Source organism: Lissotriton helveticus, chromosome 3_2, assembly GCF_964261635.1.
Source record: "Lissotriton helveticus chromosome 3_2, aLisHel1.1, whole genome shotgun sequence".
NCBI classification, from domain to species: Eukaryota; Metazoa; Chordata; class Amphibia; order Caudata; family Salamandridae; genus Lissotriton; species Lissotriton helveticus.
The window spans coordinates 413441988-413457004 of NC_136062.1; positions in this window are offsets into that span (position 1 = coordinate 413441988).

Genomic DNA, 15017 nt, shown 5'->3' on the forward strand with positions numbered 1-15017 from the left:
CATCTTGTGTCATGTGGTGTCATGTGGTGTAATGTGTCATCATGCATTGTCATGTGTCATCATGTGGTGCCATGTGACGTCATGTGTTGTCAGTCATGTGGTGTCATGTGGTGTCATGTGTCATCATGTGTAATGTGTTGTCATGTGTCATCACATGTCATGTGTCATGTGGTGTCATGTGTCATATGGTGTCATGTGTCATGTAGTGTCATGTGTCATGTGTTGTCATGTGATGTCATGTGTCATGTGGTGTCATGTGTCATGTGATGTCATGTATCATGTGTCGTCATGTGTCATCATGTGTCATATGGTGTCATGTGTCATCACCTGTCATATGTCATGTGGTGTCATGTATCATCACGTGTCTTGTGTCATGTGGTGTCATGTGTCATGTGTTGTCATGTGATGGCATGTGTCATGTGGTGTCATGTGTCATGTGATATCATGTGTCATATGGTGACATGTGGTGTCATGTGTCATGTATCATCATGTGTCATGTGATGTCATATGTCATGTGTTGTCATGTGATGTCATGTGTCATGTGGTGTCATGTGTCATCTTGTGTCATGTGGTGTCATGTAGTGTCATGTATCATCATGTGTTGTCATGTGTCATCATGTGGTGCCATGTGACATCATGTGTTGTCAGTCATGTGGTGTCATGTGGTGTCATGTTTCATCATGTGTCATGTGTTGTCATGTGGTGTCATTTGTTATCATGTGTCATGTGTCTTGTGGTGTGATGTGTCATGTGGTGTCATGTGATGTCATGTGTTGTAATGTGATGTCATGTGTCATGTGGTGTCATGTGTCATCACGTGTCATGTTTCATGTGGTGTCATGTGTCATGTGGTATCATGTGTCATGTATTGTCATGTGTCATGTGATGTCATGTGTTGTCATGTGATGTCATGTGTCATGTGGTGTCATGTGTCATGTGGTGTCATGTGTCATGTATCGTCATGTGTCATGTGATGTCATGTGTCATGTGTTGTCATGTGATGTCATGTGGTGTCATGTGTCATGTGATGTCATGTGCCATGTATTGTCATGTGATGTCTTGTGTCATGTGGTGTCATGTGATGTCATGTGTCATGTGGTGTCATGTGTCATCATGTGTCATGTGTTGTCATGTGGTGTCATGTGTCATCACATGTCTTGTGTCACTTGGTGTCATGTGTCATGAGGTGTCATGTGGTGTCATGTGTCATGTATCGTCATGTGTCATGTGATGTCATGTGTCATGTGGTGACATGTGGTGTCATGTGTCATGTATCGTCATGTGTCATATGATGTCATGTGTCATGTGTTGTCATGTGATGTCATGTGTCAAGTGGTGTCATGTGTCATGTGGTGTCATGTGTCATGTGTCAGGTGGAGTCATATGTCATGTGTCAAAAAATCTATATATCTAGAGGAGCTTACTGTAAGATTACTAAAAGCTTACTGTACTCTGTACCTTTCCGAGCAAGAGCTGAATGCTAATTGGCTGTCAACTGTCTGTCAATACTCCAAACCAGAAAGTGTTGGCAGCCATCTTGTGCCTCGGTAGACTGAGGCACAAGAAAGCAGAAAAACAAACGTATAAAACGCAAAAAAGGGGCAGGATAGAAACACCCTGCCCCCTAGGCCTGCTCTGGGTGTTTCACAAGGACCCCAAAGGCCCCCCCCAAATCTTTTGGGGGACAAAAACCATAGGGGACGAGTACCATACGAGTCCTGTAAGCTTACTGTAAGCTTACTGTACTCTGTACCTGCCTGAGCTGAATGCTAATTGGCTGTCAACTGTCTGTCAACACTACAAACCAGAAAGTGTTGGCCGCCATCTTGTGCCTCGGTAGACTGAGGCACAAGAAAGCAGAAAAACAAACAAGTAGAACGCAAAAAGGGGGCAGGGTAGAAACCCCCTGACCCCCTTGGCCTGCTCAGGGATCCCACAAGGACCCACAAGGCCCCCCAATATTTTTTTTTACAAAAACTGCAGAGTACGAGTACTGTACAAGCACAGTAAGCTTACTGTAAGCTTATTGTAATCTGTACCTTCCCGAGCACAAGCTGAATGTTAATTGGCTGTCAACTGTCTGTAAACACTCCAAACAATCATGTGTCATGTGTTGTCATGTGGTGTCATGTGTCATCACGTGTCATGTGATGTCATGTGTCATGTGGTGTCATGTGTCATGTGATGTCATGTGTCATGTGCTGTCATGTGTCATGTGGTGTCATATGTCATGTGTCATCATGTGTCATCTTGTGTCCTGTGGTGTCATGTGGTGTCATGTGTCATCATGTGTTGTCATGTGTCATCATGTAGTGCCATGTGATGTCATGTGTTGTCAGTCATGTAGTGTCATGTGGTGTCATGTGTCATCATGTGTCATGTATTGTCACGTGGTGTCATGTGTCATCACATGTCTTGTGTCATGTGGTGTCATGTGTCATGAGGTGTCATGTGGTGTCATGTGTCATGTATCATCATGTGATGTCATGTGTCATGTGGTGACATGTGGTGTCATGTGTCATGTATCGTGTGTCATGTATCGTCATGTGTCATGTGGTGTCATGTGATGTCATGTGTCATGTGTTGTCATGTGTCATCACATCATGTGTCATTTGGTGTCATGTGTGTCATGTGTCATCACGTGTCATGTGTCATGTGATGTCATGTGTCATGTGGTGTCATGTGTCATGTGATGTCATGTGTCATGTGGTGTCATGTGGTGTCATGTGTCATCATGTGTTGCCATGTGACGTCATGTGTCATGTGATGTCATGTGGTGTCATGTGGTGTCGTGTCATTACATGTCATGTGTCATGTGGTGTCATGTGTCATGTGGTGTCATGTGTCATGTGGTGTCATGTGTCATGTGATGTCATGTGTCATGTGGTGTCATGTATCATCATGTGTCATGTGGTGTCATGTGTCATCATGTGTCATGTGGTGTCATGTGTCATGTGGTGTCATGTGTCCTGTATTGTCATGTGTCATGTGATGTCTTGTGTCATGTGTTGTCATGTGATGTCATGGGTCATGTGGTGTCATGTGTCATGTGGTGTCATGTGTCATGTATCATCATGAATTGTCATGTGTCATGTGATGTCATGTGTCATATGTTATCATGAGATGTCATGTGTCATGTGGTGTCATTTGGTATCATGTGTCATGTATCGTCATGTGTCATGTGATGTCATGTGTCATGTGTTGTCATGTGGTGTCATGGGTCATGTGGTGTCATGTGTCATGTATCGTCATGTGTCATGTGATGTCATGTGTCATGTGTTGTCATGTGGTGTCATGAGTCTTGTGTCACATGGTGTCATGTGTCATGAGGTGTCATGTGGTGTCATGTGTCATGTGTCATGTGATGTCATGTGTCATGTGATGTCATGTCTCATGTGGTGACATGTGGTGTCATGTGTCATGTATCATCATGTGTCATGTGGTGTCATGTATTGACATGATGTCATGTGTCATGTGGTGTCATGTGTCATGTGGTGTCATGTGTCATGTGGAGTCATATGTCATGTTTCAAAAAATGTATATATCTAGAGGAGCTTACTGTAAGATTACTGTAAGCTTACTGTACTCTGTACCTTTCCGAGCACGAGCTGAATGCTAATTGGCTGTCAACTGTCTGTCAATACTCCAAACCAGAAAGTGTTGGCAGCCATCTTGTGCCTCGGTAGACTGAGGCACAAGAAAGCAGAAAAACAAACATGTAAAATGCAAAAAGGGGGCAGGGTAGAAACACCCTGCCCCCTAGGCCTGCTCTGGGTGTTTCACAAGGACCCCAAAGGCCCCCCCCAAATTTTGTGGTGTCATGTGTGTCATGTGTCATCACGTGTCATGTGTCATGTGATGTCATGTGTCATGTGGTGTCATGTGTCATGTGATGTCATGTGTCATGTGGTGTCATGTGGTGTCATGTGTCATCATGTGTTGCCATGTGACGTCATGTGTCATGTGATGTCATGTGGTGTCATGTGGTGTCATGTCATTACGTGTCATGTGTCATGTGGTGTCATGTGTCATGTGGTGTCATGTGTCATGTGATGTCATGTGTTGTCATGTGTCATGTGGTGTCATGTGTCATGTGATGTCATGTGTCATGAGGTGTCATGTGGTGTCATGTGTCATGTGTCATGTGATGTCATGTGTCATGTGGTGACATGTGGTGTCATGTCTCATGTATCGTCATGTGTCATGTGATGTCATGTGTCATGTGTTGTCATGTGATGTCATGTGTCATGTGTTGTCATGTGGTGTCATGTGGTGACATGTCATGTGTCATGTGTCAAGTGGTGTCATGTTACATGTGCTGTCATGTGCTGTCATGTGTCATGTGTCATGTGGTGTCATATGTCATGTGTCGTCATGTGTCATGTGGTGTCATGTGGTGTCATTTGTCATCATGTGTTGTCATGTGTCATCATGTGGTGCCATGTGTTGTCATATGGTATCGTGTCATCACGTGTCATGTGTCATGTGGTGTCACGTATCATGTGGTGTCATGTATCATATAGTGTCATGTGTCATGTGATGTCATGTGTCATGTGTTGTCATGTGATGTCATGTGTCATGTGGTATCATGTGTCATGTGATGTCATGTGTCATGCGGTGTCATGTGTCATGTGGTGCCAAGTGTCATGTGGTGTCATGTGTCATGTATCATCATGTGTCATGTGATCTCATGTGTCATGTGTTGTCATGTGATGTCATGTGTCATGTGGTGTCATGTGTCATGTGATGTCATATGTCATGTGGTGTCATGTGTCATCATGTGTCATATGGTGTCATGTGTCATCACGTGTCATGTGTCATGTGGTGTCATGTGTTTTGTGGTGTAATGTGTCATGTATCGTCATGTGTCATGTGATGTCATGTGTCATGTGTTGTCATGTGATGTCATGTGTCATGTGGTGTCATGTGGTGTCATGTGTCATGTATCGTCATGTGTCATGTGATGTCATGTGTCATGTGTTGTCATGTGATGTCATGTGATGTCATGTGTCATCATGTGTTGTCATGTGTCATCATGTGGTGCCATGTGACGTCATGTGTCATCATGTGTCATGTGTTGTCATATGGTATCGTGTCATCACGTGTCATGTGTCATGTGGTGTCACGTATCATGTGGTGTCATGTATCATATAGTGTCATGTGTCATGTGATGTCATGTGTCATGTGTTGTCATGTGATGTCATGTGTCATGTGGTATCATGTGTCATGTGATGTCATGTGTCATGCGGTGTCATGTGTCATGTGGTGCCAAGTGTCATGTGGTGTCATGTGTCATGTATCATCATGTGTCATGTGATCTCATGTATCATGTGTTGTCATGTGATGTCATGTGTCATGTGGTGTCATGTGTCATGTGATGTCATATGTCATGTGGTGTCATGTGTCATCATGTGTCATATGGTGTCATGTGTCATCACGTGTCATGTGTCATGTGGTGTCATGTGTTTTGTGGTGTCATGTGTCATGTATCGTCATGTGTCATGTATCGTCATGTGTCATGTGTCATGTGGTGTCATGTGTCATGTCATGTGTCATGTGTCGTCATGTATCATCATGTGTCACGTGTTGTCTTGTGGTGTCATGTGTCATCACGTGTCTTGTGTCACGTGGTGTCATGAGGTGTCATGTGGTGTCATGTGTCATGTGTCATGTATCGTCATGTGATGTGTCATGTGTCATGTGATGTCACGTGTCATGTATCGTCATGTGTCATGTGATGTCATGTGTCATATGTTGTCATGTGATGTCATGTGTCATGTGGTGTCATGTGTCATATGGTATCATGTGTCATGTGATGTCATGTGTCATGTGGTGTCATGTGTCATGTCATGTGTCATGTGTTGTCATGTGTCATGTGGTGTCATGTGATGTCATGTGTCATGTGGTGTCATGTGTCATCATGTGTCATGTATTGTCACGTGGTGTCATGAGCTGAATGTGTCATGTGGTGTCATATGTCATGAGGTGTCATGTGGTGTCATGTGTCATGTATCATCATGTGTCATGTGATGTCATGTGTCATGTGGTGACATGTGGTGTCATGTGTCATGTATCATCATGTGTCATGTGTCATGTGATGTCATGTGTCATGTGTTGTCATGTATCATGTGATGTCATGTGTCATGTGTTGTCATGTGATGTCATGTGTCATGTGGTGTCATGTGTCATGTGATGTCATGTGTCATGTGGTGTCATGTGTCATGTGTTGCCAAGTGTCATGTGGTGTCATGTGTCATGTATCGTCATGTGTCATGTGATGTCATGTGTCATGTGTTGTCATGTGATGTTATGTGTCATGTGGTGTCATGTGTCATGTGATGTCATGTGTCATGTGTCGTCATGTATCATGTGTTGTCTTGTGGTGTCATATGTCATCACGTGTCTTGTGTCACGTGGTGTCATGTGTCATGAGGTGTCATGTGGTGTCATGTGTCATGTGTCATGTATCGTCATGTGTCATGTGATGTCATGTGTCATGTGTCATGTGTTGTCATGTGTCATGTGGTGTCATGTGTCATGTATCGTCATGTGTCATGTGATGTCATGTGTCATGTGTTGTCATGTGATGTCATGTGTCATGTGGTGTCATGTGTCATGTGGTATCATGTGTCATGTATCGTCATGTGTCATGTGTCATGTGTTGTCATGTGATGTCATGTGTCATATGGTGTCATGTGTCATGTGATGTCATGTGTCATGTGATGTCATGTGTCATGTGGTGTCATGTGTCATCATGTGTCATGTGTTGTCACGTGGTGTCATCACATGTCTTGTGTCATGTGGTGTCATGTGTCATGAGGTGTCATGTGGTGTCATGTGTCATGTATCGTCATGTGTCATGTGATGTCATGTGTCATGTGGTGTCATGTGTCATGTATTGTCATGTGTCATGTGTCATGTGTTGTCATGTGTCATGTGGTGTCATGTGTCATGTATCGTCATATGTCATGTGATGTCATGTGTCATGTGTTGTCATGTGATGTCATGTGTCATGTGGTGTCATGTGTCATGTGGTATCATGTGTCATGTATCGTCATGTGTCATGTGTCATGTGTTGTCATGTGATGTCATGTGTCATGTGGTGTCATGTGTCATGTGATGTCATGTGTCATGTGTTGTCATGTGTCATGTGGTGTCATGTGATGTCATGTGTCATGTGGTGTCATGTGTCATCATGTGTCATGTGTTGTCACGTGGTGTCATCACATGTCTTGTGCCATGTGGTGTCATGTGTCATGAGGTGTCATGTGGTGTCATGTGTCATGTATCGTCATGTGTCATGTGATGTCATGTGTCATGTGGTGTCATGTGTCATGTATCATCATGTGTCATGTGGTGTCATGTGGTGTCATGTGTCATCACGTGTCTTGTGTCACGTGGTGTCATGTGTCATGAGGTATCATGTGATGTCATGTGTCATGTGTCATGTGTCGTCATGTGTCATGTGATGTCATGTGTCATGTGATGTCATGTGTCATGTGGTGACATGTGGTGTCATGTGTCATGTATCATCATGTGTCGTGATGTCATGTGTCATGTGTTGTCATGTGATGTCATGTGTCATGTGGTGTCATGTGTCATGTGGTGTCATGTGTCATGTATCATGTGGAGTCATATGTCATGTATCAAAAAATGTATATATCTAGAGGAGCTTACTGTAATATTACTAAAAGCTTACTGTACTCTGTACCTTTCCGAGCACGAGCTGAATGCTAATTGGCTGTCAACTGTCTGTCAATACTCCAACCAGAAAGTGTTGGCAGCCATCTTGTGCCTCGGTAGACTGAGGCACAAGAAAGCAGAAAAACAAACGTGTAAAACGCAAAAAGGGGGCAGGGTAGAAATACCCTGCCCCCTAGGCCTGCTCTGGGTGTTTCACAAGGACCCCAAAGGCCCCCCCCAAATTTTTGGGGGGACAAAAACCACGGGGGACGAGTACCATACGAGTCCTGTAAGCTTACTGTAAGCTTACTGTACTATGTACCTGCGCGAGCTGAATGCTAATTGGCTATCAACTGTCTGTCAACACTCCAAACCAGGAAGTGTTGGCCGCCATCTTGTGCCTCGGTAGACTGAGGCACAAGAAAGCAGAAAAACAAACAAGTAGAACGCAAAAAGGGGGCAGGGTAGAAACCCCCTGACCCCCTAGGCCTGCTCAGGGATCCCACAAGGACCCACAAGGCCCCCCATTATTTTTTTTTACAAAACCTGCAGAGTACGAGTACTGTACAAGCACAGTAAGCTTACTGTAAGCTTACTGTAATCTGTACCTTCCCGAGCACGAGCTGAATGTTAATTGGCTGTCAACTGTCTGTAAACACTCCAAACAATCATGTGTCATGTGTTGTCATGTGGTGTCATGTGTCATCACGTGTCATGTGATGTCATGTGTCATGTGGTGTCATGTGTCATGTGATGTCATGTGTCATGTGCTGTCATGTGCTGTCATGTGTCATGTGTCATGTGGTGTCATATGTCATGTGTCATCATGTGTCATCTTGTGTCCTGTGGTGTCATGTGGCGTCATGTGGTGTCATGTGTCATCATGTGTTGTCATGTGTCATCATGTAGTGCCATGTGATGTCATGTGTTGTCAGTCATGTGGTGTCATGTGGTGTCATGTGTCATAGGCCTGCTCTGGGTGTTTCACAAGGACCCCAAAGGCCCCTCCCCAAATTTTGTGGTGTCATGTGTGTCATGTGTCATCACGTGTCATGTGTCATGTGATGTCATGTGTCATGTGGTGTCATGTGTCATGTGATGTCATGTGTCATGTGGTGTCATGTGGTGTCATGTGTCATCATGTGTTGCCATGTGACGTCATGTGTCATGTGATGTCATGTGGTGTCATGTGGTGTTGTGTCATTATGTGTCATGTGTCATGTGGTGTCATGTGTCATGTGGTATCATGTGTCATGTGGTGTCATGTGTCATGTGTTGTCATGTGTCATGTGGTGTCATGTGTCATGTGATGTCATGTGTCATGAGGTGTCATGTGGTGTCATGTGTCATGTGTCATGTGATGTCATGTGTCATGTGGTGACATGTGGTGTCATGTCTCATGTATCGTCATGTGTCATGTGATGTCATGTGTCATGTGTTGTCATGTGATGTCATGTGTCATACGGTGTCATGTGTCATGTGGTGTCATATGTCATCATGTGTCATGTGTTGTCATGTGGTGTCATGTGGTGACATGTCATGTGTCATGTGTCAAGTGGTGTCATGTGTCATGTGCTGTCATGTGCTGTCATGTGTCATGTGTCATGTGGTGTCATATGTCATGTGTCGTCATGTGTCATGTGGTGTCATGTGGTGTCATTTGTCATCATGTGTTGTCATGTGTCATCATGTGGTGCCATGTGACATCATGTGTCATCATGTGTCATGTGTTGTCATATGGTGTCATGTGTCATCACGTGTCATGCGTCATGTGGTGTCACGTATCATGTGGTGTCATGTATCATATAGTGTCATGTGTCATGTGATGTCATGTGTCATGTGTTGTCATGTGATGTCATGTGTCATGTGGTATCATGTGTCATGTGATGTCATGTGTCATGCGGTGTCATGTGTCATGTGTCATGTGGTGCCAAGTGTCATGTGGTGTCATGTGTCATGTATCGTCATGTGTCATGTGATGTCATGTGTCATGTGTTGTCATGTGATGTCATGTGTCATGTGGTGTCATGTGTCATGTGATGTCATGTGTCATGCGGTGTCATGTGTCATCATGTGTCATATGGTGTCATGTGTCATCACGTGTCATGTGTCATGTGGTGTCATGTGTTTTGTGGTGTCATGTGTCATGTATCGTCATGTGTCATGTGATGTCATGTGTCATGTGTTGTCATGTGATGTCATGTGTCATGTGGTGTCATGTGGTGTCATGTGTCATGTATCGTCATGTGTCATGTGATGTCATGTGTCATGTGTTGTCTTGTGATGTCATGTGTCATGTGATGTCATGTGTCATGTGATGTCATGTGTCATGTGTCGTCATGTATCATCATGTGTCATGTGTTGTCTTGTGGTGTCATGTGTCATCACGTGTCTTGTGTCACGTGGTGTCATGAGGTGTCATGTGGTGTCATGTGTCATGTGTCATGTATCGTCATGTGATGTGTCATGTGTCATGTGGTGTCACGTGTCATGTATCGTCATGTGTCATGTGATGTCATGTGTTGTCATGTGATGTCATGTGTCATGTGGTGTCATGTGTCATGTGGTATCATGTGTCATGTATCGTCATGTGTCATGTGTCATGTGTTGTCATGTGATGTCATGTGTCATGTGGTGTCATGTGTCATGTCATGTGTCATGTGTTGTCATGTGTCATGTGGTGTCATGTGATGTCATGTGTCATATTGTGTCATGTGTCATCATGTGTCATGTATTGTCACGTGGTGTCATGAGCTGAATGTGTCATGTGGTGTCATGTGTCATGAGGTATCATGTGGTGTCATGTGTCATGTATCATCATGTGTCATGTGATGTCATGTGTCATGTGGTGACATGTGGTGTCATGTGTCATGTATCATCATGTGTCATGTGTCATGTGATGTCATGTGTCATGTGTTGTCATGTATCATGTGATGTCATGTGTCATGTGTTGTCATGTGATGTCATGTGTCATGTGGTGTCATGTGTCATGTGATGTCATGTGTCATGCGGTGTCATGTGTCATGTGTTGCCAAGTGTCATGTGGTGTCATGTGTCATGTATCGTCATGTGTCATGTGATGTCATGTGTTGTCATGTGATGTCATGTGTCATGTGGTGTCATGTGTCATGTGATGTCATGTGTCATGTGTCGTCATGTGTCATGTGTTGTCTTGTGGTGTCATATGTCATCACGTGTCTTGTGTCACGTGGTGTCATGTGTCATGAGGTGTCATGTGGTGTCATGTGTCATGTGTCATGTGTTGTCATGTGTCATGTGGTGTCATATGTCATGTATCGTCATGTGTCATGTGATGTCATGTGTCATGTGTTGTCATGTGATGTCATGTGTCATGTGGTGTCATGTGTCATGTGGTATCATGTGTCATGTATCGTCATGTGTCATGTGTCATGTGTTGTCATGTGATGTCATGTATCATGTGGTGTCATGTGTCATGTGATGTCATGTGTCATGTGATGTCATGTGTCATGTGGTGTCATGTGTCATCATATGTCATGTGTTGTCACGTGGTGTCATCACATGTCTTGTGTCATGTGGTATCATGTGTCATGAGGTGTCATGTGGTGTCATGTGTCATGTATCGTCATGTGTCATGTGATGTCATGTGTCATGTGGTGTCATGTGTCATGTATCATCATGTGTCACGTGGTGTCATGTGTCATGTGTCATGTATCATCATGTGTCATGTGATGTCATGTGTCATGTGATGTCATGTGTCATGTGGTGACATGTGGTGTCATGTGTCATGTATCGTCATGTGTCGTGATGTCATGTGTTGTCATGTGATGTCATGTGTCATGTGGTGTCATGTGTCATGTGGTGTCATGTGTCATGTATCATGTGGAGTCATATGTCATGTGTCAAAAAATGTATATATCTAGAGGAGCTTACTGTAATATTACTAAAAGCTTACTGTACTCTGTACCTTTCCGAGCACGAGCTGAATGCTAATTGGCTGTCAACTGTCTGTCAATACTCCAACCAGAAAGTGTTGGCAGCCATCTTGTGCCTCGGTAGACTGAGGCACAAGAAAGCAGAAAAACAAATGTGTAAAACGCAAAAAGGGGGCAGGGTAGAAACACCCTGCCCCCTAGGCCTGCTCTGGGTGTTTCACAAGGACCCCAAAGGCCCCCCCCAAAATTTTTGGGGGGACAAAAACCACGGGGGACGAGTACCATACGAGTCCTGTAAGCTTACTGTAAGCTTACTGTACTATGTACCTGCGCGACCTGAATGCTAATTGGCTATCAACTGTCTGTCAATACTCCAAACCAGGAAGTGTTGGCCGCCATCTTGTGCCTCGGTAGACTGAGGCACAAGAAAGCAGAAAAACAAACAAGTAGAACGCAAAAAGGGGGCAGGGTAGAAACCCCCTGACCCCCTAGGCCTGCTCAGGGATCCCACAAGGACCCACAAGGCCGCCCATTATTTTTTTTTACAAAAACTGCAGAGTACGAGTACTGTACAAGCACAGTAAGCTTACTGTAAGCTTACTGTAATCTGGACCTTCCCGAGCACGAGCTGAATGTTAATTGGCTGTCAACTGTCTGTAAACACTCCAAACAATCATGTGTCATGTGTTGTCATGTGGTGTCATGTGTCATCACGTGTCATGTGATGTCATGTGTCATGTGGTGTCATGTGTCATGTGATGTCATGTGTCATGTGCTGTCATGTGCTGTCATGTGTCATGTGTCATGTGGTGTCATATGTCATATGTCATCATATGTCATCTTGTGTCCTGTGGTGTCATGTGGCGTCATGTGGTGTCATGTGTCATCATGTGTTGTCATGTGTCATCATGTAGTGCCATGTGATGTCATGTGTTGTCAGTCATGTGGTGTCATGTGGTGTCATGTGTCATCATGTGTCATGTGTTGTCATGTGGTGTTATGTGTCATCACGTGTCATGTGTCATGTGGTGTCATGTGTCATGTGGTGTCATGTGTCATGTAGTGTCATGTGTCATGTGACATGACATGTGATGTCATGTGTCATGGGGTGTCATGTGTCATGTGATGTCATGTGTCATGTGGTGTCATGTGTCATCATGTGTCATGTGATGTCATGTGTCATCACGTGTCATGTGTTGTCATGTGTCATGTGGTGTCATGTGTCATATATCATCATGTTTCATGTGATGTCATGTGTCATGTGTTGTCATGTGATGTCATGTGTCATGTGGTGTCATGTGTCATGTGGTGTCATGTATCGTCATGTGTCATGTGTCATGTGTTGTCATGTGATGTCATGTGTCATGTGGTGTCATGTGTCATGTGATGTCATGTGTCATGTGTTGTCATGTGTCATGTGGTGTCATGTGATGTCATGTGTCATGTGGTGTCATGTGTCATCATGTGTCATGTGTTGTCACGTGATGTCATGTGTCATCACATGTCTTGTGTCATGTGGTGTCATGTGTCATGAGGTGTCATGTGGTGTCATGTGTCATGTATCGTCCTGTGTCATGTGATGTCATGTGGTGTCATGTGTCATGTGATGTCATGTGTCATATGGTGTCATGTGTCATGTGGTGTCATGTGTCATCATGTGTCATGTGTTGTCATGTGGTGTCATGTGTTGTCATGTGGTGTCATGTGGTGACATGTCATGTGTCATATGTCAAGTGGTGTCATATGTCATGTGATGTCATGTGTCATGTGCTGTCATGTGCTGTCATGTGTCATGTGTCATGTGGTGTCATATGTCATGTGTCGTCATGTGTCATGTGGTGTCATGTGGTGTCATTTGTCATCATGTGTTGTCATGTGTCATCATGTGGTGCCATGTGACGTCATGTGTCATCATGTGTCATGTGTTGTCATATGGTGTCATGTGTCATCACATGTCATGTGTCATGTGGTGTCACGTATCATGTGGTGTCATGTATCATATAGTGTCATGTGTCATGTGATGTCATGTGTCATGTGTTGTCATGTGATGTCATGTGTCATGTGGTGTCATGTGTCATGTGATGTCATGTGTCATGCGGTGTCATGTGTCATGTGTCATGTGGTGCCAAGTGTCATGTGATGTCATATGTCATGTATCATCATGTGTCATGTGATGTCATGTGTCATGTGTTGTCATGTGATGTCATGTGTCATGTGGTGTCATGTGTCATGTGATGTCATGTGTCATGTGGTGTCATGTGTCATCATGTGTCATATGGTGTCATGTGTCATCACGTGTCATGTGTCATGTGGTGTCATGTGTTTTGTGGTGTCATGTGTCATGTATCGTCATGTGTCATGTGATGTCATGTGTCATGTGTTGTCATGTGATGTCATGTGTCATGTGGTGTCATGTGGTGTCATGTGTCATGTATCGTCATGTGTCATGTGATGTCATGTGTCATGTGTTGTCATGTGATGTCATGTGTCATGTGATGTCATGTGTCATGTGATGTCATGTGTCATGTGTCGTCATGTGTCATCATGTGTCATGTGTTATCTTGTGGTGTCATGTGTCATCACGTGTCTTGTGTCACGTGGTGTCATGTGTCATGAGGTGTCACGTGGTGTCATGTGTCATGTGTCATGTATCGTCATGTGTCATGTGATGTGTCATGTGTCATGTGGTGTCACGTGTCATGTATCATCATGTGTCATGTGATGTCATGTGTCATGTGTTGTCATGTGATGTCATGTGTCATGTGGTGTCATGTGTCATGTGGTATCATGTGTCATGTATCGTCATGTGTCATGTGTCATGTGTTGTCATGTGATGTCATGTGTCATGTGGTGTCATGTGTCATGTGATGTCATGTGTCATGTGTTGTCATGTGTCATGTAGTGTCATGTGATGTCATGTGTCATGTGGTGTCATGTGTCATCATGTGTCATGTATTGTCATGTGGTGTCATGTGCTGAATGTGTCATGTGGTGTCATGTGTCATGAGGTGTCATGTGGTGTCATGTGTCATGTATCGTCACGTGTCATGTGATGTAATGTGTCATGTGGTGACATGTGGTGTCATGTGTCATGTATCATCATGTGTCATGTGTCATGTGATGTCATGTGTCATGTGTTGTCATGTATCATGTGATGTCATGTGTCATGTGTTGTCATGTGATGTCATGTGTCATGTGATGTCATGTGTCATGCGGTGTCATGTGTCATGTGTCATGTGTTGCCAAGTGTCATGTGGTGTCATGTGTCATGTATCGTCATGTGTCATGTGATGTCATGTGTTGTCATGTGATGTCATGTGTCATGTGGTGTCATGTGGTGTCATGTGTCATGTATCGTCATGTGTCATGTGATGTCATGTGTCATGTGTTGTCATGTGATGTCATGTGTCATGTGGTGTC